Below are 25819 nucleotides of genomic sequence, written 5' to 3' on the forward strand. Positions count from 1 at the left end.
CTGCATTGTTCATCCTAGAGAAGAATATACTGAGGGGAGACCTCATTGGCAGCCTACAGGTTCCTCAGAAAGGGGAGTGGAGGCCCTGAGCCTCGTGAACAGTGATGTGACCCAAGAGAATGGCATGGAGCTGCAACAGGTTGTTGGGCAATGGAACAGTCTCCCTAGGGAAGTGGTAACGGCACTTAGCATGTCAGAGTCCAAGAAGTGTTTGGACAATGCTCTCAGACGTACGGTCTAATGTTTGGGTGCTCCTTTGCAGAGCAGGGAGTTGGAGTCAATGATCCTTGTGGGTCAGGATATATTCAATGTTTTTAAGGAAACTGGAACCAGCATGAGCTTTCTAGTCCAGTATTGCTACAGTTCTGTACCATAAGGCTTAGAAATCAGTATGTCACGGAAGTTGTATCAAAACAAAGGCAAAATCCTGGACCTCTGAGAAATCATCCACAATATATGAGCACTGAGAAGTTTAAAAAAAATAGCCAATAGATTAAAAACAATGGCAGACAGTACTAATTAATGGGATTGAACCATCCAAGTTTTTCTGTTCTATCTAAATTAAGCTTACTAAAACTGTTACAGATGCTGGTAAAAGCACTGAATGAGGGAGATGCAAAGGGAGTGAGAGGGGATACTATGGGATTAAATTAAGCTGATTTAATTAAACAGAATTAAACAATGAAACAACAAGCTGAAAAGCAGCTAGAAATAGTAAGGGCTATATCAGAGCCACTCAGACAATAGAAAGTTATTGGAAATACTGTATTTAGAAAACATAATGACACTATTTTAATGGATACATCCAAATTCTCTACCTCAATAATAACAACCACATCTTCACTGTCACTCATATGAAGATGCAGAAAAACAATTTTTAATAAAAGACTCCATTGAAAACTGTGCATACATAACTTGGGAGAAACATTAGCCTAACATGTAATTTGGTTTTGGAAATGCTATCCTCTGGACAGGGAAAAAAAAAAACAAAAAACAAACAAAAAAACCAGCTTCAAATAATTAATCAAATCTGCTCTGATTCTGTGAATCATGAAGTGGCATTTTCATAGCAAGCACAGTGTTGAACAAAATTATACAGAACTTTGTGAACAGTTGATAGTCATGTGGAGATCAGTTGCCACCATTTGTCATCTGTATTACTGAAAATGGCCACGTATGCAGCCTGCTGATACACTGAAAATTGTTTTCATGGAATTACTCCCCTACAGTTTGAGGCAAATGATATCAAACTGTTTTGCAGCAAGCTGACTTGACATTACAATAGACAAATTACGTAAAATATTTGTTACCACAAAGGTAGACATTCTGTGCGTCCAAACACAGTTTTTCAATGTCTTGGCTACTAGGTGGAACATCTACAGCACATTTCCCATCACTTCCAACAGATGCAACAAGTTGAATGTGTTTCTTTGAGGCTCAAAGAATTTATTTATTTATTTACTTATTTTAAGGATAATGGTTAAGAATTCTCTGAACTACGTCTAATATTGTCATTTTAAAATTTGACTAAAATATTGTCATATCCACTTGCTGAAACTAGATATTCATCAGATAAGCACCGCTCTCCATATGGTTTCTCAAATTAAATGCCAATTTCATAAAAAATATATTTAAAGTGCATTTCGGACTTTCAGTCTGATATATATATATATATATATATATATATACACACACACACACAAACATAAAAATAAGGTTGTCACAAACCAGTTCATGAGATTTTTTTCTAATTTACTTTTGGAAAAATTTGCAAGTTCATGTGAGCCATTCTACTGACAAAAAGGTGTGACTTCTACCAACAAGGACAGGTCTGAAGGGGATTGCTGCCTAAAGCCTAAACTTAAAACAAAAACAAAATACCGACTGATATATTTAGACATGGGAGACACTTTTACAAATAAAGGCTTCAGTACTTTCACTAGGTATTTTATGGACCACAGTAATTTTTGGAACAACATAAATTAAACAATTTATTGACCGTATTGAAGACTTCTTTTAAAAAGTCTTTTTATACCTCTCAGAAGTTAACTGTATATTAAGTAGAGATATTGCATGCTAGTGTAGGAAAAGAGAAGAATGATTAAGAGTGAGAGTGACAGGGACAGAAAAGCACCTGGAAATAAAAACTCTCTATTTCCTGTCTGGGAAAAAGTACTTGCACCAAGCAGCACTGTAGAGATTTATTGTTTGCTTCTCTTGGAAAGCTAAGATTAAGAGAATTATTCTCCAGATTGGACTAACAGAGAGCAGGCTGTGAAGAGAAAGTTATTAATTGAAAATGTTATTTCTAGTTGGACTGAAAATACATACACAACCTCTTTGCCTTTTTTTTTTTTTTTCCTGCAGAAAGGAAGAACTAGATTCAAGTATACTGTGACTCCTCCTAAAACTGAGGAAACAAATTTTAGCCCCTACTCCGAATACAGGAGAGAGGAGGAGACTTTTCACTATACATACATATTATATAACTACAAATGCATATGTTTTTCTTACAGAAGCACCAAGTTTAAGTCAGAGACAAAGCTTGGAAAATAAAAATTAGCAACACAAAGCCATCACTGTGCTTACATCCTATCTATCTCAGCAGCGTCTTGTGAAATGTTCCTTTATCTCCAATTATATTATTTTCCCAGGGACATCATTTTACTGTGCATATTTCCTCTCCCTATTAGCTCAAGTTAGAATCTCACTAGTTTTTGTCCAACCTGTATCACACTTGACACTTTGCTTCCCTTTCAATCCCAAGGCACCATCACCTCATTCAGATGGAATGATTTCAGGTCCACTGTAATGTCAGAGAACAAAAATGAAAATTAGGAGGAAGGTCCTTAACAACTTTCTAAGTTCTCTGCTCATTGCAAGCCCACAAGCCAGTAGGCTATCTTGACGTTCTTTTCTTCCTTTACCCAGGGGAATGCAACAGATTTTATTTACGGTTGTTTCCTTTTCAGGATATACTAAATGTACTTATACTGTTCAAAGAGGTAAATAATTACAACAGTATTTTAAGGTTAAGGTCTTAAAACAAGCAAAACAAATCATACAGAGGAGTCATTTTGTTTCTTGTTCTAATTTATCAACAGATGTAGACAAACAGCTCCTTTTCGTCTGAAGATGAATTTACAAAGAGGTCACGATGTGTTATGCTAACAGAATCAGATCATGTGACTAAATAACCATAAGTCACCCAGAAAATTAACGTCCATATTACTTTTAAAAGTAAAATAGCTCTATTTTCTAACTATGTGAACATAGATAATTCAGTTCACCTGTTTTTAAGTCTTCTTCACTACTAAAAATAAGAAACAGAAGTTAAGTCCTCTGTGAAGAACCAAGAAAATTGAACTGCACCCCTTTATCTGATAAGTACTATTAACAGTTTTAATATATTCAGTGTTCCTTTCTGGAGGAGAAACATGTTAACACAGAGATACTATGGGAATTTATTTTAAAATCAAGAAAAATCATTACATGATTGAAATCAAATGTAAATTAAAAAAAAAAAAAAAAAGAGAGATTTGAAATTGCATTTAAAATTCTGGGAGGTCCCAGTTGACTGGCAACTGGCAAACATGACGCCCATCTACAAGAAGGGCCAGAGGGCAGACCCGGGTAACTATAGGCCTGTTAGTTTGACCTCAGTGGCAGGGAAGCTCATGGAGCAGATTATATTGAGTGTCATCACTCAGCACTTACAGGGCAACCAGGCGATCAGACCCAGTCAGCATGGGTTTATGAAAGGCAGGTCCTGCTTGATGAACCTGATCTCCTTCTATGACAAACTGGCACTCTGGCTGGATGAGGGAAAGGCTGTGGATGTGGTCTACCTTGACTTCAGTAACGCTTTTGACACCGTTACCCACAACATTCTCCTCAAGAAACTGGTGTATGCTTTGTTGGATATCCGGGCCCAAAGAGTTGTGGTGAATAGAGTCAAATCCAGCTGGAGGCTGGTCACTGGTGGCGTTCCCCAGGGCTCAGTACTGGGGCCAGTCCTCTTTAATGTCTTTATCCTTTGTTGGATCCTTTAAGGATGAAGGGATCAAGTGCCCCCTCAGTAAGTTTGCAGATGACACCAAGTTAGGTGTGTGTGTCGATCTGCTTTGAGGGTAGGAAGGCTCTGCAGGAGGATCTGGACCAATGGGCTGACATCAATTGTATGAAGTTCAAAAAGGCCAAGAGCTGGGTCCTGCACCTGGGGTGCAATAACCCCAAGCAGAGCTACAGGCTGGGAGATGAGTGGTTGGAGAGCTGCCAGGCAGAGAAGGACCTGGGAGTATTGGTGGATAGTCAGCTGAATATGAGCCAGCAGTGTGCTCAGGTGGCCAAGAAGGCCAACAGCATCCTGCCTTGTATAAGCAGCAGTGTGGCCAGCAGGTCTAGGGAAGTGATTGTCCCCCTGTACTTGGCTCTGGTGAGGCCGCACCTTGATTACTGTGTTCAGTTTTGGGCCCCTTGCTACAAGAAAGACACGGAGGTGCTCAAGAGAGTCCAGAGAAGGGCGATGAAGCTGGTGAGGGGTCTGGAGAACAAGCCTTATGAGGAGCGGCTGAGGGAGCTGGGATTGTTCAGCCTGGAGAAAAGGAGGCACGGGGGTGACCTTATTGCTCTCTATAGGTACCTTAAAGGAGGCTGTAGCAAGGTGGGGATTGGTCTGTTCTCCCACCTGCCTGGTGACAGGGTGAGGGGGAACAGGCTAAAGTTGAGCCACAGGAGGCTTAGGTTGGACGTTAGGAAGAACTTCTTTACCGGAGGGGTTGTTAGGCATTGGAATGGGCTGCCCAGGATAGTGGTGGAGTCACCATCCGTGGAGGTCTTTAAAAGATGTTTAGATGTAGAGCTCAGTGATATGGTTTAGTGGAGTACTGGTTAGTGTTAGGTCAGAGGTTGGACTAGGTGATCTTGGAGGTCTTTTCCAACCTAGACAGTTCTATGATTTTGGAGCTACTTCATGGCAGGGAGGCATATGTCCTTCAACTGATAATACAATATTACTTCCTATGTTCTTTAGCAGGGAATATCCACGCTTAAAGTATTTCTAACTCTTAAAGTCATTTAAATATTTCAAAAGTATTGTACTTGAATGCTTTAACTTTTTTTCTTTTGGAGGGGATCAAGGAAAATAGAAAACTTCATGATGGGACTATTTGTGGGTCTGCTGCATATAATTACAGAACTTTAGTAATATGGTTTGGGTATTTTTCAAAGGAGAAAAACCCATTAAATCATGTCCTCAAGGAATTTTATTTGTCAGATCTTCCCTGAAAGTTTGCAAATACAATAGTAAGCTTTTTACCACTAAAATAATAAAATAATAATAATAAAAAAAAAAAAACAAACACTAGAAGTAAAGACTTTCTGGTTGAACTTCAATATTCTTTTCATTAGGCAAAAAGGAAAGAAAGGAAAATAGCAAAGCACCATTCAATAAAATTACAGCATGTTGTCTGCCAGAGAAATGAACTCCAGTAAGCAATTGTCTCCAAGATGGTGAGATCCCAGCTGTTCACCCATTTGGATCAAACTGATGAGTGAGTAGAAAATCACACAACCAAGCTGCCAAAATATTTCCCACTGCTCCAAGCACAGAGCCAACAGAACTACTGAAACCATAAGGTGATGCTCAAAATGAGCTCATTCACAATGTACTTCTCTCTTCTTCTTAGAGCGTGTGAGAGAGCGTATATTTCAGCATTGAGAGACTTTGAGACACACCAAAGTAGAGATAAAGAAAAACTAATTAAGCTCTCTGTAGGCTTGCAAGCACTGCTAGTCATTGTAAACAGGAAAATATCTTGCTCACCAGCCATTTCAAAGAATCCCAGAGGGCTACCACTGTCACCTATGCAGAAGAAAGAAAGGAAGATTGGAAGTGTGACCAGCTGCATTCATTATTTGCAGTGGAGAAACCGGGTGCAAGGAAGGAGGAGATGAAGAGAAATATTACATTAGATTTAACAGTCTGTTCTAGCAGTCCTTCTACTGTAAAAGAGACCTGTTTGTTTAGTGCTGTAACCACAAATGACACTAATAGACATCGTTTTTCATAATCTCTGTGATCTCTAATTTTCCTCCCTTCGCTGCTACATAAAACAGTTATTTTAACATTTTTTTAATTTCTGGAATTTTGATTGCATGCATTTTCCTCAGCAGAAAAAGCTTTAATAGATTGTAGGAATCATCTTTTCATTATTTCTTAATCTTTTTACCCTTGCTTTTATGTAGATTTCAGAGGACATCTCTGTAGCTGGTTAGAATGGTAGCGAACAAAGAAAACCACCTCCAGACAATAGCTGAAAATCATAAGTTAGCACATACATAAGTTAACAGACTCGCTATGTGTTTTGTGTTTTCATTACCCACAGCAGTTCCATTGGTCTAAATCTAAGGCAATGATAAATGAAATACTTAGGGAAGATTTTGATGTTCCAAAACAGAGAAAACTTACATTGACTTAAGTGAAGGTTTTACTTCACTAAAGACTGCAGCATTTGTTTCGAAAAACATTAATGAGAAGCTGTTGGAATGCAGTGGCAGGAAAAGTTTGAAAACTGGTTAGAGCAAATACTGTTTTCATTACTGAAATTACTGCTGTATCTTCTGTAGATTTAGGAGAGGGCTGCAACACATATATAAAATTCTTTTATATATAAAATAATTTGTTCTTTTATATATAAAAAAATCCAAACAACCAAAAAAACCTTCACTATCAGATTTAATTCACTTGAAAAGGAACCGTCACTGTAGTAAAATCGTAATATTATTTAACTACTACTATTCATTTCAGTTGATATTTTATTTTTATGGAGAGCAAGAGGGAGATCTCTTTATGACTATTCCCCTGACTCCTTCCCATTTGTCAGCAGCTATTGGGTAATTTATATGCGTGCCCTGGTTGCAGATCTTGCAAAGCAACATCCTGAAGTTACATGAAAAATATTCTTTCTACAGTATTAAGGAGAACAACAATTTTAACAGGAGGGCTGATCCTATTTTTCTTGTTGTTGTGAGGCAAAGGTGAATTTAAAATTGTATATTCATTCTGATCCTTGTCCCCCACTAAAACTACAGATTATTACATTTACTAATATGTATTCTCACCAGACTGCTAAAGTTGACATTATTTAGATTTTTGAATTGTATGACTCGAGATGATTCTGCTATTTAGCTCACTCTCTTCTGTCTCTCCATTCCAATTTTAGTGCCAAAAGCATACTGAACTCAGCTGTCTTTAGACAGGCACATCAAAAAAAGAGAAACTAACTTCATTTCTTGTAAAGGAACCCCATAAGACAAAGAAATATAAGGGAGTGGTGGCAATTCTCCTTGAAGCCAGACCCAAGTGAAATTTCCTAGGATAGTGGAATGACCTCGTATTTCAATTTTTCATCATTGCTGCACAATTTTGACAAAAGTAACTCCTCCAAGTACATAGAAGTGCTCTGCAGAGGACAGTCTGAAAATCACCGTCCTAGATTACTGGCAAATGACAAATCCATGCAATTTAAGAATTCTATTTCCTTAGAGAACCTTCTGCTTTCTCTTCATTTTTTTATTATTTATTTATTTATTTACCTATACTAGGGCTTCTTTTTATAAATATAGTTTACCGTATTATTCTTTTTGATTTCAGTTCCAGGAATCACTATTCCCTTCCCAAATAGAGCTTATACAGAGCAAAAGACATGCCAGAAATTTTCAGCCCCAATCTGTGATACGTGGCAGAACTAGAAATCACAAGGATTAAAAACTGCCTGTTCTTGCTTTTTAATGTAGATTAAGTTTGATGAATACTAATAACCTAATAGGAACATTTGTACCTTGGAGAACAACATCAAGTAGGGATATCCCAAGGAAAATAGAAGAAAACCCAAATAAAGAAGCATTTGGAATATAACGACAAAGTGAGCTGAGGAGAGAGTGAGAGAGAGAGAAAGCCAACAGGCATTAAGTAAATTAAGATAATCAAAACTATGCCAGGTTTGGGAACATCAGTACAGATTTTTAAGTCCTCTAAATTCCACCAAGAACAGGACAAAAACAAAACAAAAACATGATTCTAAATTCTGGGATGATGTTACCCCCTCCATGCATCTCCCGGTGCTGAACAAGCAGTCAAAGAAATTACAATCCTATCCAGCACGCAGTGAGGCAGTTTCCTTTCCTAAGAAACTATCATATAGATAAGAGGGAGACAGAGACACAGAAAATAAAGTGGGTTCTCACCTTTGCTAAAAACAAACAAAACCCACCAAAACATTGATCACACAGTTGGGAACACATCTACATTGATCCCATGATTTAGTGAAGAAAGTGTTTCAGCCAATGAATAAGGCAGTTTTGCATTTATGAGATGCGGTTTAAGAAAGGTCAAAAATAGCCAAAGTGAGAATAATTAGTCCCTGCAAGTGGTCCTAATTCAGATGTTCAAACTCTTCACTCATTTCAAGGGGAAACTTATGCTTTCTTCTCTTTCACACAACAAAAACCATAGTTCAGCAGCAACATGGGTTTTCTGAAGGTTATGTCATACTTATCCAAGGGAGCTGCAATGCCACCCTATAACTTGTTTATATTTTGGGCAGGACAAGGTTGTCCAGATGCTTCCAGGTTGGAAACTGCCATCCAACAGATTCAAGCAATTCAGAAGACAATGGGCACCAAAATAAGTTAACTCAGTCTTGGACAGCAACAATCAAGTGGAAACAAAAGGAAGTAATAGATATTGCTTCCGAGAGCAAACGTGCAGCTATTCAGAATAGCAGAATTCAACAGAGCAAAACCAAGACGTTAATATATCCTGTAATTCCAGCTCTAGAGAGCAACATAAATCAAATTCTATGCTTTAAAAAAAAAAAATAAAAAATCCAACTATCATTCAGAAAATAGGGGTTTTAACTGCTTCTTTTAAATACAGAGAAATTTTGATCTAAGCTTCTTTTTCAAGTCTATCTCTGCCAGATGGCAGAGAAAAATCACGAACTGAAGGCTCAGTGGAGAAATGGGAAATCAAGATGTTTGATAACTGCATCTCAACCTAGATGGACTAAAAGCAGCTGATACAACTAGCTTATCTGTATACTTACACAGGGAATTCTAGATTATTTTTGAAAAGACTTTTTCAGATGGGAAGTGTAAAATTGTTTATACAATTTTGTCCTCATCATTATGGTTTTGTTTTTATCTGTCACAGTAAAACTATTGCATACATATGAAATACACCAACATATAGAAGTGTATACATCTAGTCATATGCTACAACAATCTATTGCTTCTCTGTGCAGCGTTAAAACATGCTACACAAACATTTTTTTTATTACCTGTTTAGACAGCACTGTTATGAGGTAAACAGTTCCTTATGCAAAGCACCAGTGAACTAAACTGGGCTACCATGAATAAAGTGATGCTGTGATATTCAGTGTATCTAGAGCATCTATTAAACATTACAGAATACTCTCCTCCCTCTTTCTTTCATCTCACCATTCTGATTTCATATTCACTATAGGTTCAGGCTGAGGCAAGTAGGACTTGCTCCTTCTAAACTATCTCCTTTAGCAACTCACATGTTTCCCTCTACAGCTGTGTAGTGTCACTGCTCAAAAATTCCTGTCCCAGAGTTTGGTGGAAGAAGTCTAATCAAGTGTTCATTCCACTGCCCATATTCTTCCTCCTGTTTTTATTTCTTTCTCCCACCATGCTTTCCCCCACAACTTGCTTTCTGAGCAAAAGTAAGTTGTCTGCTGTACTCGGACCCTGCAAAACACTTAAGTTTAGCAGTCTATATCTGGTGCTTCCAGAAGGAAGAACTCTTATTTTATGGATTTTGTGTTTCCAGAATTATCTTTATGAAAGTAAAATAAACCGTAATTTACTATTACTTTTAAGGGCATTCTGGGAATTTTGAGACCTGATGTTACGTTAAATTACAGCTTCTGAATAAATCCTAATTCTGAATGGAAGAAAAGAGTCTTACTTCAAATTTCACAACCACACCTATGCCTATACATTATCTACATGTAGTATGCTATTACTATCTATATTATAACAAAGGTTAGGTGAAATCCTATATCCTATATTATCCAGATCTAGAAAGAGAATCAATACTATAATACTATACTATAAATCTTCCTGATACTCTGTGCAATTTTTCAACAGGCATCTATAAGCCTTCCTCACACATTAATTTATGATCTTATCAACTGTATGTGGACATGTGACTGCTGAAAAAACAAACAAACCTGACTTTGCAATACATGAACTTGTTCATCCCCTTTTGTAGTCAATTTCCCTAGTTAGACAAAGCTCTGCTTATTTTTAAGAGTTTGTCCTGAAGATTCATTGAAGGACTTCACAGTAGATACCGGACTGTTTCAAAAACATTATCCACATTTATAACTAACTGAAATATGTTTTGAAGTCATTATAACATAGAAAATCCACCTGACAATTCTTGTCCTAATGAATATTTTTCTTGGGCTCTAAACCATCTTAAAGTTCTTTGAAAGAAGCTGATCTTTTCACATAAGAAATAGAATTTAATACATAGCTTCAGAAAGTATTGGGGAAGGGTTGGCTAAGATAAGGAGCAATAGGTATAAAAATACAATAAAAAAGATAATGAATATACTTAATCTGAAGTAGTTTAGGTATCATTTGTGGTGAAATTTACGATCAAATTTGATTATCAGCATTCTAACTAATTAACATATTGAATACAACAATTTCAGGCAATACTACTCACAAAATTAATTAAAAATGTATGTGCAGTACAAGCTCTAGTTCCCATATCATTGTTTATGGGCTGTGAGATGATGTAGAAGGTAGAACACTAGCAGGAAGTTAGGTACATTTTCTCTAACACAGATTTTTCCTTCTAATCCCACATTGATTTTAATTGAAATTGAATTTAAAGCAGAAATCCCTTTGGTTTGAATATCAGTTTTTATTACCAACAACTATACTTGCTATCCTTCCTTTCACCTGTTACTCAGTAAGACTGAGCAAGGACTCAAATTTGGCCTTGAAGCTAGCATACTAGCCCCAAAGCTTGATAACTTCACATTAAGTTGCATATGCAGCCCATCAGTGTTTATACAATGAAATCAGAGATCCTTAAGTTATAAGAAAATCAGGAAGGAAAAATAAAAAAGTAATAATAAAAAACAGTCAAAATCAATTATTTAGGCTGCACATTAATAAAGACTGGAACAGTAATAAATGATGTGGAACCACTGAGTGGTTTTGCTTATGAACCTAATGAAATTACATCTTCTCATTTTTATTCTAGTTCTCCTTCCTTGTTCTATATTATTCATCTTTTACCTTTATTTTTTTAATTATTATTTTTAAAATGAGAACATAACAACCATCTTTCAGGGTCTTCTGGTTAGCAATAGAATACAAGTCTACGTATACAAAACTATACAGACAAAAGTTACACTGATCACATGCAAGTTAATAGTATTGCTCCATCTATAGTCTTAATGTTCTTTCTTAAACAAAATCACACTTATAACAACAGAAATTGAGAAAAAAAGCAGAAATAATAATGAAGAATATAGGAAGTGGCAGAGTTATTCTAAACATTTTTAAAACTCTTGAAACAATAAAAAGGTGAGAGAGTAAAACACAAGAGCAGACAATCATAAAACAAGGCACAGCTAACATTATGCATAATACTTGCTTACAGAGAAAAATATTTAAATGCACCAAAATAGCTTGAAATGTCTATGTCACTGTCACAATCCTTTTAATTTTATTCCAAAACAGTTTTGAAGAAAAAAGAGTGTCTCTAAGAAGCGTATGATTGAGCTCTCAGTGAAGGTCAGATTTTTTCCTGCTTACTCAACAACTGTTATATTCTGAATTGTCAGTCTGGCTGGGAATAGATAAAAATGTACATAAAATAGATTAGTATTTCACCATTATACTAGTTAAAGTATCAATTAGTTTCATACTTGGCCTTTTAATGGGTTAAAGTTTTTAAAATTATCTAGTTCCTGATATCATCGTCATAAAGTTTCATAAAAACAGGACCTCCAAAACATTTATATAACTAGACTTTATTTCCTCCTTTTGATTGTTACTGATTAAAAATAGTATATATTCATAGCTTTTGTTGGAAGACATAATTTTCAGATACCTGTAGAAGCACATGCCCTCATGCTGTAACAAAAAAAGTCTTCGACCTTTCAAGATGTAATTTTACTACAAAAGTATCACCCTCAGGCTCTTTGTAGGACAGTATAGCCATTAATAATTCTTTGTTGTTGTATAGGATATGATTTACGCTCAACTCTAATGACTTACAACCCATTTATTTTTTTGGCAGTATGAGCAAATTAGCTCTGTTTTCCTGGCACAATTAGTTGCAAGTCCTTCATTTTCATTCTGCTGAAAACTGAAGGACAAATCAGTGATAACAGAATCAAGCACTTGGGTAGTCAGCTAAGATTCTTGTCTGGGAGCAATTTATCATGTAAATGGTGTCTGCTTTGTTTTATGGAAATCTGAAAACAGCTTTCTGCATGATTGAAGCCTTTGTCAATGAAAACCTCTTCAAAATGTGACAAATGTTTCTTATCTCTGGAAGACGCTGAAAGGACTTATATGATAAAAACTATATATACACTTACTATTTTTATCCAGGTCATACGTATATATGGCATTTGAAGATAGCAGCCATGCCAGAAATAAAAGATCTTCTATATGTTGGATTGATTCTGTTTTAGGGGAAAAATCAACTTTATTACTGAGTATTCAAAAAACAATCTCTGCTTTACCCATGATATGTATAAACATTAATAATCATCATAATAAATAAACAAAACACAGTATGAAGTAACTTCCCAGAGAAAACATGAAGTGTATTACAGATTATTTCCAAGCCTTTTTGGAATGTGAACTGCATGACTTCCTCCTTCCCACTCCACAGTCACTTTCCATACCATGTCACAGCTACAGCTCAGCTCCCACAGGTGAATTATGATTGATATCTATTCCACTGTGAATAAACAACAACCTTTTGGAACTTGACACACCTTGTAATGCAGACTTAGGTTAAAAATAAAATAAAATAAAATAAAATAAAAAATTTACTTCACAGAGTCCCTTCAAATACTTTGATCTAATTGCTCTTTTAAGGGAACATTCTTAAGCCATCTTGGACAAAGACTGAGTTCCTCACAACATGGGCACAAACCTAGAGTGAAAAACAATTTTTAAGGGCAGTTGCATCCAACAGAATACTAAATTCAACATACTCTGGATTATTTTATTTTTACCTTCTATAATACAGAAGATGTACAGCGCAACGAGGCCTTGTGTTTTTGTTTGTGGTCCATCAAAAAAAGTTACAGCAGCAAGGACAATCCCAATTATGTCCCTTTTTCTTACTCTGAGATCTCAGAAACAGGATGCATTTTAAGCATAGACATTAACAGCATAAACACCTCATCAAGGTCTCCAGACCTAAGTTATCAGCATGAGTAACACAAAGAGATGCATTTTTATTTTTTCCTATTTTCACCTACCCTAAACATTTGTGAGATGAAACATATGCCAAGCCCCAGCAAACTTTTCCTCTTAGAAACAACAAACAACAATCTAATTTTTCAATTAGATTTCAATTAACATTTTTTAAATTCTTTAATAATTTATTAAACTATTATTAATAATTATTTAATAATTTAATTCTTTCTTAAAAGAAGAATGTTAACATTGCTATCAATTGTTAACATTTCTGAACTTGCAATAGGAGAATGACATCCTTAAATCATTTGTGCAGAGAAGGTATTTTCTGTTTCTACATTAGCAGTATGCAAAACACCAGCTAGTCCAAGCGCTTTCACTTGGAAGATGTAGAAGGTAATTCCTTCCAGTACTGGTATTTCAGTTTGAGCAAGAAGCAGAGCATAGAGTGATTAAGTGAAAATAAGGAATAAAAGGGGTGGGGTGGGGAGTATGAACGATTAATTTATTAAATTCATTGCAGTATTTTCCCTAATCACCAGTAAAATCCAACATACTTGAGAAATGTGTTGCCCCAATAGATAAAGTGGGAACTTGGGTGGGGAAATATTTGTGTGTTGTATGTGGTGCAATTGCCTGAAGTAACTAGGAAAATAAAACTAACATTCACATTTTAAAGAAAATGTACAACATTGAAGAGGCTTTCAGGGTAGGGCATAGCTGCATTACCTGAGCGTTCCCTAGGCTTCCAACCTTAGATGCTATCACGCTGGGGAAACCTGGTGTGCTAGCTCTAAGGAACAGTACGGAGCGTAGAGTGGAGTGGAGACACCATGGCTAGGCTCTGTGACCAGGTGAGGACTCTATTGTTCTTGTGCACACCGAGACCGATAAGCTGCACTTTTTGCTACCCTGAGCCAAGGACCTATCATGTTTTGACAAATGCTGTATGCTAGTGTACTTTTGCTCCACTAGAGCAAAACACACCTCCATCCCAAAAGCTACCCGCCTCCAAGATGTGACCACCCCTCACTGAGCATGCACTCTGAATTTCTCAGAGCCTATTATTTTAAATGGAGACAGGAGAACTTTTCACCAATCATAACTAAGATATGCTTGACAAGAGTCACTCAAGCTCCACCTAAAGATAGAAAATATAAACTGGCCTAAGAGAGAGGGGATGTGAGGGAAGATACCACCCCGAGGGAATACAACATCCTTAGGACCTCCTTACTCCTGGGATCAGTCAACGGGCTGAGACTTTCTTCCCCTCACATTGGGACACCTTTGGGTGAGATCTGAACACTTGGTTATAAATCTTTCTAGAGTCTCTGATCCTTTTAACGCATTAATTTCTAGGCTGTGTACCTGTGACACCTGTGTATTTCATGCATGCTAGCTTGCTTTTGCAGACAGTCACTATCACTGGCAATCTAAAGAACCTGTGTACCTGTTGCTGTAATAAATCACACTTGATTGTATTGTTACAGCTCTCATTAAGCGCGACTAGGGTAAGGGTGGTTATACGTTATTGGTGAATCTGTGACCATGATAGTTCAGTGTTCTGAATCCAACCAGACCCCTAACGAACGGTTAACACGTTATTGGTGAATACCCGACTGGACCCCTAACAGTTAACGCGTTATTGGTGAATACCCGACTGGACCCCTAACGGTTAATGCGTTATTGGTGAAGTCTATGATTGTGATAGTTCAGTACCCTGAATCCGACCGGGCCCATAATGGTTAATCAGCTACATCCCTTAACGCGACAGTTGTAACCACATTCAATCAAGAAACGTTCTACGTGGTATTAGATCTTGCTAACCAAAACCCAGCTGTTTAAGTTATGATAGTACCCTCCAGTTCTTAACCAGTCTTATCAGCATGCACCCATCACCATCACCTCCAGCAGTCTGCAGCCACATGGTCCTTTCTACAGCCTGGATATTAATATTGGTTAGTCTGAAATATACCTAACAGGCAGTTGTTTAGTGACAATTTAGAGTAAACCATGACAAACCTCATACATATTGATATATTTTTATTTATTGGTAATGGATATCCTGGAATCTACACTAATATATCATTACATTTTGTAAATATTAATATCGAGTACATGGTATGAGTCAAAACAAGTAGTGAAATACAACATGAAGAAATAAGGAATAATTAGAGATCTTTCCTCTTCTATCTAGCTCTAGCATTACACCTATGATGAAGCATGATATAGGTAGTAGGTTTTAATCAAGTGAAATTAAATAAATTAATTTTAATCTCAAAAAGCCTTAACAGTTAATCTTTCCCTTCAAATTATTTTCTAACCTCAAACCATTTTTTTTGTTCGTTTCCAGAATATGCAACTTTCATATAGACTAATCTTTGCTAACTTTTTTACAGTGTTAGACATTATTTAAGATGATTTTTCCCCTTAGCTTCCAATATATTGAAATTTGATGAACCCTAATGAGCTCAAAGGCAGTCAGATTAAAGCATCCATTTTTGACATAAGCAATCTTCTTTAATAGAAGGTACTTTTATTACCAACTTTGCATTCACTTTCTGTGCAAAAAAAAAAAAGTAGTCTTAATTTCAATGGATACAGATTTTAATGACACGTTAAACCTTTACCAAATTTCCAACAGACTGAAAAATTTGGTCAAAAGTTTCACAGCAAAGAAATTCTAGCAGAGTGAGAAAGTTTGCCTGGATTACATATGAGTCAGAAATAATGAATGTATATATAATTTTATTTAACTTTTCAGATGAGGTTTGATTTCTCCCCTTAGGTTCATACAACTAAAGAGACTGGATGATGGGTTATGAGTTATCAAAGACAAGGTTTCTGGCTCAAACTGAAAATAATGGTGGACAAAGGCTGCTCAGGTAATTGAGTGTTTATGCCTGCAGCTCTGTTCTGCTCAGCCCTCATCAAAGTAATAATATCTCCAGATAAACCCTCTTAGTGAGCTATTTTTATAATTTGGAACCCATCTGCACTAAGGAGAGACTGGTATGCAATTGAAATATTTGTCATTAACCTGACTACACTTTTTCTGGTAAAATTTCAAGATATTAGAGAGGGGAAATGCTTTAGTATAATTCAGTTGTAAAATATCCCTTAATATCTATAAGAACAGAGTTAACACATTCCATCAAGTCACTCACTGTCTGGAGGTTATTACCACAGAACAATTTGTTTTTAATTTCAAAGAAAATCAGAGCTAATTAAACCTTTAAGGAACAAAATATAATTGGTTTTGATCAAAGAGGTAAACAATAACTTTTCAGTTTATTATTATTCTTCCACCTAGCTTTATCCCAAACATTACTTATCTGATAGAAGCTCCAGGGGAAAATGAAGATATATATAGCAGAAATCTTTCTGTATCACACACACTACAATAACACTGCTTATTCCAAATGCTCTGCTGTTCTTTACACAAGCAGATAAACCTCACAGAAGCTGCCAGAAGCAAATTTTAAACGAACATTAAATATTTCCACACTTTTAGCAGTAAACCCAGCCTGCAAAGTCTGATTTATTAAAAGGAAAAGACAAATTGGTGTTTCTAGAGGCTCTTGTTGAGAAATTTAAACTCAAATAAAGACTTCTCAAAACAGTAACCTGTTTAAAATGTTTTTCCTTTGGTAAAAAATAAAAATGACAGACTCTCCTCCCTCCAAAAACCTAAGACACACCCCCACAATTAACCCATAACCATAATATTTCACCACTCAAGAACAATGCAATTGTTTATGCAAATATTAATACTATTAAAAGGAAAAACAAATTAAAAAGTTATAGCTTGCCATTTTTTATTTCTGTAAATATCATTGTTTGGGGAGGAAGATAAAACCTATGAACTGAGAGAAAATAGCATTTACTGTTATGAAATATCAGATTTTACTAGACAAGGTTTTTTGACTTGAAAATGAGCAAAGGTGAAGGAGGTCAAAGAGGACCTTGTGGAAGCTGATAACTTTGCATATTATGTATGCAAAAAAAAAAACCAACAAGCTTCTAAAATGTACTAGAAATATTTTTTCCTTATGATCCTGTTTTTTTTTTTTTTTTTTTTTTTTTAAAAAAAAAAGTTGTGGTTTGAACACAAAAGGAGATAATCAGCTGAGTGACAAAGTTTTGAAAATCACAACATCATGATCTTTTACCTCTACTGTAAAGCCAATAAGGTATCAGGCCATAAAAGAATTACGAAAGAATCACTGCATACATTGTCTATGTACTATGAAACACCTCTGTCTTTTTTTTTTTTTTTTTTTATCACAGAAGGAAGTGTGCACATCATATACAAATGCAGGCTCCAAATTCGATTTCTCTGTTTCTTTGAAGATATGAAGTTGTGCTGGAAAGTTAGATTTTCAGTTGCATGAAATGGTCAGCTGTAGTCACAAACAGGAACATGTTGTGATAGATGTTCAATTTTGTGTTTTTAGTTTGTTTGTTTGTTTTTTGATTTTTCTTTTTTTTTTTTTTTTTAAACAAACCTTTGAGGAAGTTTTGAATTTCACTATCAAAAATAAAGTTTATTTATAATATTTCCCTCTTTCTTTAAAGATCATGATGGTTGCATGACATTGAAACTGTCTAGTACAGTCTTTAAGGAAAAATAGCTTGGGGGTGAAGGAAGAGAGAGAAATTACAAGTACACAGGGAACTAACACCACTATCATGTGAACATGTTTCCATTTGTACATTATTTTCTCCATATTTCTAAAAGATGCTAAGATTATCGCAGCAGTGTGGAGTCCTGCAAACACATTGGAAAGTACATCAACTACAGAGCCCACTCAAACTGTAGAAAAGTCAAGGAAAACAAAGGTTAGAAATTCACATAGAACAACTTAGAGGACAGTAAAAAGGTGGCAGAAATTGATGTCTGATATTCTAAACCCCAGTCCACACCCTACTCATTAGACTTGTTTAAATTTAAACCAATTAGCCTTTCCTAATTTCAAAGAATCCTTCAGCTGCTTAAAATATACAGAAATACGGAGAACTCAACAGCACTAAACCGCCCTGAACACATTAAAATTAAAATATTAAGCTTTAGTCTTAGTTTTGTGACAGTTAATGCTTTTCAGCTTTAGGATTTCTTCACAGTAGCCATAATCAAGCCATAAAAATACAAATTAGCACTTTAGTACAGAAAAGCAGTTTCTAAACTGATTTTAATAGTAATAAATTTCCTGTCTATGGTGTTCTAATTATATCTTTGAAACTGCATGAATCTGTTGTATTCAGCCTCCATGCTTGTGTTTATTTTCAGTTAGTTATTAAATAAAAGCCCTGAATACATTGAAATGACATACATAGAACAATATTGCTCTTCACAGTACATACACTGCCCTATCAGCAAGCCAGGGCAATGCTTTATTTTTATTGTGATGAATAGGACAACACATTTATCATTATCAAGTTCATAGCTTTTACTAAGCCATCTTTACTGCTCAGCCTGATAGATTGGCTGGTGAAGACTATCTTTAGACAGCATTGCACCTTTCAAAAGATGTTCAATACTGAGATAATAAAGTGATACGTGAGCAGAGCACAGGCAGGTCTGCAAGGCAGAAGCAGGGTAAGAAGTTCAAGAAAAATCCAAGCAAGCTTTGGAGACAGCACAAGATGTTCAGAAAAGGTAACTGAATTGGACAAGGTGCAAAAGGCAGAGAGATTAGAGACAATGTAAGGAAAAAAAAAAGTCTGAGAAGAGGTACAAAAGGAGACACAAGCAAGGAGTGAAGCAGATAAAGGTATCCCAGCAACACACCCACCCAGCACAGATGTTGGTGGGAGTACAGAATTTGGAGCTACAATTACAGGAAATACCTACTATTAGGGCACTACTTACAGGCATCATTCAGAAATCTTTGATTTATGTGATGACTGGAGAAATAAATTTATCAAGATTCTGGTGAACATTAGGAAAGATATGGAATGACAGCTTTGTCAAAAGTTTATCCATACCTACATTTTTTCCCCCAAATATCATAGATTCTTTACCTCATATAGAGTTTGAAGGAATTTCAAATGGTCATGCTTGAAAACGATTAAAATATAATAGACAGTGAACTATTAACTGCTTAAGTATTTTGCATACATACGTACACACGAGTAGAGAAAGGATTAAGCTGAGAAAGTATTTGTTCAAATAAAACAGCACTTTAATGTACAATGTAGCTAAGGGATAGCTTTAAAACAAACAAACAAACAAAAAACTAGAAAACTTACCCTAACACAAAAGCTAATAAGTAAACGTGACCTGTTTTGACATTCTATAAAAAGTAAAATATCCTTTTAAAAAGCTTGTAAGTCCTGTGTTAATAGTTCTCACTCACATAGCATGTTTCAGTAAGGGAGCAGTATTTAATAGCTGAGGTGTTGCAGCTGTCTAAAAATGCTTAAACGTTTCAAGAACTCATCTGCTATATTTGAAATGCTGTATTAACAAATGGCTTGGTTTTCTTCCCTCTATTTCACTGCTATATTCCTGCCACTTCCCTCTAGGGTTATTGCAAACTCTGAACAACAGTTTTCAATAGCAGGTATCCTAATCACCTTAATGGTACAGGATAAGCCTGAAATACCATCATGTGGTGTGTACAAGAGGAAAGGGATTTTTTGGGATTAGCAGGCTAATGCTACAGGATACACTGCTGGGAGAAATCCACTGTTTCCTAACACAGACAAGAGCTGCTCAAACTGTGTCCAGTCAGTACTTGTAGACAATTGTGACCAAATTGAGGGCAAGGTGTGGGACTCTGCTACCAAAAACGACAAGGTAGCGGCGGGATTGCTCAGCACCTGGCGAGCAACCTCTGAGGCCTTAAAAAGCCTCATGTGAATGTGGGCCCACAGTCAGAAACGTGTGGTTTGCCAGACAGTGAGGGAGCTGCGGGCTCCTTTACTGATCCTTCTGCTATGCCATGGGCCCCTCTGCTGCTACTGCCATCCAAGGCTTTTGCTGTTGCGCCCCCTGCTGAGCTGGACGTGCCTTTTGATCCAGGCCCCATTGGCCTTGAAAAGGAGACGGTTGTTTCCCTTCGATCCGGGAAGAGTGGGATGCACGAGACCCGAAGACCGAGTTGCTTGACAACTTAAAGCAAGACATATTGTTCCCACGACTAGCCCTGGAATTCTCCGGTGTTTGTAATAAAGAAAAAGAATGGAAAATGGAGGCTGGTACAAGTCATGGAAGATACGGGAGCACTCCAACCAGACCAACTATGCTCCCCCAGTCATGGACATTGATAGTAATAGACTCAAAGGATTGTTTGTTACCTTTTCTGACTGTATAGGCGTACTCGGGTTTAGTATGTAAAAGCAATGTTCTGTATATTTAGAATGTTTGATGTTTGTGTGTGCGTGTTGGTGGAGTGTAGACTACATGCACACCCAGCGCTGTTTACTTGCCTCTTATAGTTGCCTTTTACACCTTTTATAAATATTCTTTTATAGATATTACTAAATTCAGATTGAGTTGAGACTTCATTTATAACATTAGCAAAAGTCTCAGTTCAGCTGTAAAGGCTGAACCATTTACGTAGAATCTCAAAAATATTTATTCATAGACACACAGCATGTAAGTAACGCTGAGACATAGACAATTCCCTAGTTAAAATAAAACTACTTCATGGCTTGCTGAGCCTGCCACAGCATCAGTCATGCGTATCTGTGTCAATCAAAGCAGGTCAAAGACCTGAGTGCATTTTGGGATCTGCCTTCCCACTTCACTTCAGCTGACAACTGATTTGCAATGTGCTTTTCACCTCACCTACATATCAAGCTTACAAGTTACATTAGAGAATGAGCAGAACAGATTTATGATTTGGACACTAAAAAGAAAAAATAAAAAAGGATGGAGTATAAGAAATTGGTGAAAGATGAGCAGATTTAACACTTTCCTCTCAGTTCCTTCTAGCCGCAGAGAAACGTGTTCATTGCCCTAGGACATTTAAGAGAAAACAAGATCAGAACTGATTAACTTGTATGAGAAGTAGCTAGTTTTATGGAAAATATCGATGGAATTAAATTACTATAAGTATTTAGAATACCTTCTCTGTAGGTTGCAATGACAAAATGATAAGGAACTGCATATTAAAAGAATTTGGCTTTGAGAAGTTAATTCATCAGAAGAGTGGTTTGTAGAGTTCAGTCAGGTAGTAAATTCCCTGTGAAAAGGCCTTGCTTACATTACAAAAAAGCTTAACAACGACTACACTGAAGACATCAGCTAGTCTGGCCCAAAATGAGATTTAAAAAAAGCACTTTTTTTTTTTTGCTGTACTCTACTAGCAACTCCCTCTTCTGCATGAAGAGAAACACCTTCCATTTTTACACTTGTATACTCTTACCTGTCAGCATGACTCAACTTTACCTGTGCAGAATTTAACACTTCACGTTAGTGTTTCTTCCATAAAACAGTCCTACACAAAGAAATAAAAACAACAAGAAGGAAAGGGGAAGGGCTGCTGAATTTATACTGAGGCTGTACTTGCTTGTCATGATGGAAAAAAAAATCTCACTTTCACCTGTAATTTAAGTACTCATTTATGTTGTTATAGAATTGGTGTGAAATAACATTTTTTTTTTTTTTTTTTTTTTTACTTATTTTGTACAGCTAAGTGACTACATAAGGTTGAGGGCAATGAGAGGCAGGCCCACTGGGCACTAATGAACTCATAATCTCTGGAAGATGATTAAGCAGTTGACCTTGCAGACAGAAAAGGGAAAAAAAAAGTTCTTTCTAGTTTATTCATTTACACATTTTTTTTTTAATACTTTTGATTTAGGCATAGTCTAGTTGATAAACTAAAGGCCTTTTGCTTCTCAGGATTGAATTGAGGGTTTACTAGCAGCCAAAATAAGTTTGCAGTAGCCAAGAGATACACTCATTCACAAGGTGTGCATGTGTGTGTGGGGAATTATTGCTATCCTCAGAAAACGTGTTGTTTCTTGAGTGACATAAGAGAACAATTTAGAATAAGTTTATAAAATGAATGCTTTCTGAATAAATTACACAAATTTCTATTTATTATTGTTCCTTTAGTGTAAGATTTCATCCTTCTGTAGGAGTTATCCTTGTTTCTTTCAGAAGGAAAGCCACACACGTTGGAATGTTTCAGATCAAGTACACAAATACAGTGCATTCTCAAACACACATGAGATGGGTGAACAAATCAACTCACAGCTTGCCCACAAGATGAATCAGCATGAATATCTTCAAAAGAAATACAGAATTTCACAGAAAGTGATTATTTTTCTTTCCTTATACAACTTGCAATTAAAGTACATTCACAGAAATATTTACTGCATAAACAAAGCAACTCAGTTCTTCATATCATGCTTTTGACATATTCCACAATACTGAGGACTTGTCCACTGACAATTAATTAACCTTCAGGTATGGCACAGCTTCTTTAGGTAGCCATTAATGAGAGAATACAGTTATATGATATATGTTAATAAATCCCCTCACTTCTCTACCATATCCCTGTCCCCCTCCTAATCTATTTAAAAGGAAATGAATAAATACAGAAAAATGTTCAGAAGTCAAAATCAGGTTAAAAGTAGAAGGGAAAATATAGGAAAAAAGACCTTATTCAGTGTACAGTACAAGAAGAATTAAAACGGACTTTGTGTTTTCCAGTAAAACACAATGTGAAGACATGATTACAAGAGACACAAATTACTAACCTCACAGACACAAGAGCATGCAAGCCATTTTTATCCCAATCCCATAGTTATCATTCTGGTCAGTAACTATTAATTAAATAGAAGTAACAATTCACTTGGTCAAACCACCTTACCCAACACTGCTCTGAGGTGATATAGTTTTCAGCACTTAAAATACAAACAGGAAGTGGAGAGTGTAAAGACAGAGAATCAAATAAGCAGCTAAATACCAAATCTTTTGTTTACAGCACATTCCTGACACAACCACAGGTTTGTTTTTCATTATGTTTGATGTTGTAGCCAAGTCATTAATCCTAGAAGAAGCACCTTTCTAAAACATTTTCTCTCATCCTGATGTACTGATTCTATTTATTTTACCAGCTATGGTAGCATGCAGTAATTCATGGCATTTCAGGATGATTATTTTTCAACAACTGTATTCTCTATTCCAGGTACATTCCAATAATTAATTTAAAATAACTGGAATGATAGCTTAAAACGATTTCATGGAATGAAGTAAACAAACAAAAGAAAACAACAGTCATAGAAGTAAGGGATAGGAAAGAACATTGCAGAACTCCCAATAACCACAAAATAGTCTTCTAAATATTCATTTACCTAAATTATTTCTTCTACTTTATTTGTTCTTATTATCTTTCTCCAAAAGAATACAAAGATATATAGAAAGAACTATAGTAAGAATGTATTTCATACTCATCATGGGCTATCTATACAGGAGCATTATGAACAGAAGGATGAAAGCACAGAAAAGTAACAACGTGATTTTTCTCTTCTTGTTAAGAACTGCAACTTTTAAATGACGCTGCCTTGAACCTCCTCATACATCTTTCTTCCCAGTTCAGAAGCCTGAACAAGGAGCAAGTAACATCTGCCTGCAACCAGAGTCCATCCCCAAAAAGGTAGCAGGGAAGGAGAGAGGTGACAAACCCAAACAGCATGAAAACTTATAAGAAAACAAAACTAGCACCCCAAAGAAAATCAACCACATACCTGACCATCAGCAAAAATTAATACATCTTCAGTTCCTCCACCTTTTTGATACTTGTTTCACATCTTTACTACAGAAACATCAAATTGTGATTTTCAGGACCCTGTGACAAACAACAGGGTGGATAATGTACAGCAGCCACGTAACATGGCCACCAGCAGGATGAAACCTCATCCTCATCCTGCAACTCACTGCCAAGCCATGATAGCACCTGTATCACATTTTCACCACTTTACTGCTGTCCTTCATCCACACAGGCTTCAGCTGTCTTGCCCTCACCATCTTGCATTTATATGAAGGTTCCCAGGTGTTATGATTATATATATATATATTTTAAAAATTTCTCCCTTGCCCCCAATTATAATCCAATTAAAATCCAATTGTCTAGTCTCTAAGAAATATATCTAATATCTGTAGTGTGATGTGCTGTGCCTGAGGAAGAGTTTAAATTAACTTCATGACCTATCCCATCTTTGACAATCATTGCTCTGTTACTAGGTAGGAGGACTTCACAACATTTGATGCTTGAAGGTTAGAATCCTACTAGTTGAGCTCAATATTAAACTTTTTACCACAGATGCAGCATGTTAAACTTAACAGAGATTTCTAGTCAATTCTAGAAACACTGCCTCTCCAATCTATTACCCAAAGCACTCATTTCACTCCCTTTCTCCCTCCCCCTCTTTTGTCTACCAGGCTACTTAGGCAACTTCTCAGACAAACTTACTGGTTTGCTAGACACAAGTAGCTTGTGATACCAAAGGAAGTAAAGTAATTGCAGTAGTCAGTAACTCCTCTAAAAGTATAACAAAGAACATATGGTTTCAGCAACGTCTATAACCCGATGCCTTTTAAATGTACACCTAGCATACAAATATAAGTGTTCTGGTCAAAATATCAACATAAAAAACAAATACAATATAATAATATTGGAATAATGCAATGACAACACACCTCAAGTGGTGCACATACAACAGGGAATCTGCAGCATCCTTCCTTCTCTACAAAGCCACAGAAGATCAATACAAACAATGTGAGAACAGAACTTAGTGAAAACTTTTAGGGGTGAAGGAATCACTTTAAAACAGACACCTTCACTTCAGGTAATAAAATACTCTCTACCACTAAATCTGTGGATCAAAGAAGGGTTGAGATTGGAAGGGACCTCTGGAAGTCATCTGGTCGATAATCATGGCTAGATTTACATTTTGTTTTCCATATGCAGAAAATTCAGTTGCAGTCTGCCAACTTTTGATGTGATAAAAATGATTTCTTAGTTAACTGTTCAGCGAGAGAAAAGTGGGAATCTCTCTAACAGAAGTGTTATTTGCATAGATGCAAGAGGAAATGCACAGAAGTAATGTTCTGTTTTTTAGCACTTTTCTGAATGCCACAGAAGTCCAGGCAGCAGCTCTATCTCTACAAGCATCACAAATAAATGTAGTGCATAACACCAGTGTTACTTGCCTGATGTTTCTTTTCTTCTTCATCTCCAATAAAGATTTTTGATAAACTCAGATTGTCACCAGGAAGTGTGTGGTAGCCATGTTTTCAGTACAAATTTCAAAGAGCAAGTATGGCTACTGTCAAACCCCATAGATTCTCAAACCCCCAGGTTGATTT

The 25819-nt window shown here is 36.2% G+C and overlaps 1 long non-coding RNA gene across 4 annotated transcripts in view; it reads right to left on the reverse strand.

The window, feature by feature from the left end:
- LOC137855984 (uncharacterized) overlaps window positions 1-24558 on the reverse strand; it is a 63025-nt gene extending 38467 nt beyond the window's left edge. Inside the window, exons 1-5 of one of the 4 annotated variants that reach the window (XR_011096121.1) lie at window positions 24408-24558; window positions 24199-24299; window positions 21867-21938; window positions 12657-12743; window positions 10390-11899 (exon numbers count right to left, since the gene is read on the reverse strand). This is a non-coding gene — a long non-coding RNA (uncharacterized lncRNA). Of the gene's footprint in view, window positions 1-10389; window positions 11900-12656; window positions 12744-21866; window positions 21939-24198; window positions 24381-24407 lie in introns of those variants that run through there. The other 3 variants (XR_011096118.1, XR_011096120.1, XR_011096119.1) reach the window with 3 other exon arrangements.
- Between the last annotated feature and the right edge of the window lie 1261 nt (window positions 24559-25819).

Source organism: Anas acuta, chromosome 4 (genome assembly GCF_963932015.1).
Source record: "Anas acuta chromosome 4, bAnaAcu1.1, whole genome shotgun sequence".
NCBI lineage: Eukaryota > Metazoa > Chordata > Aves > Anseriformes > Anatidae > Anas > Anas acuta.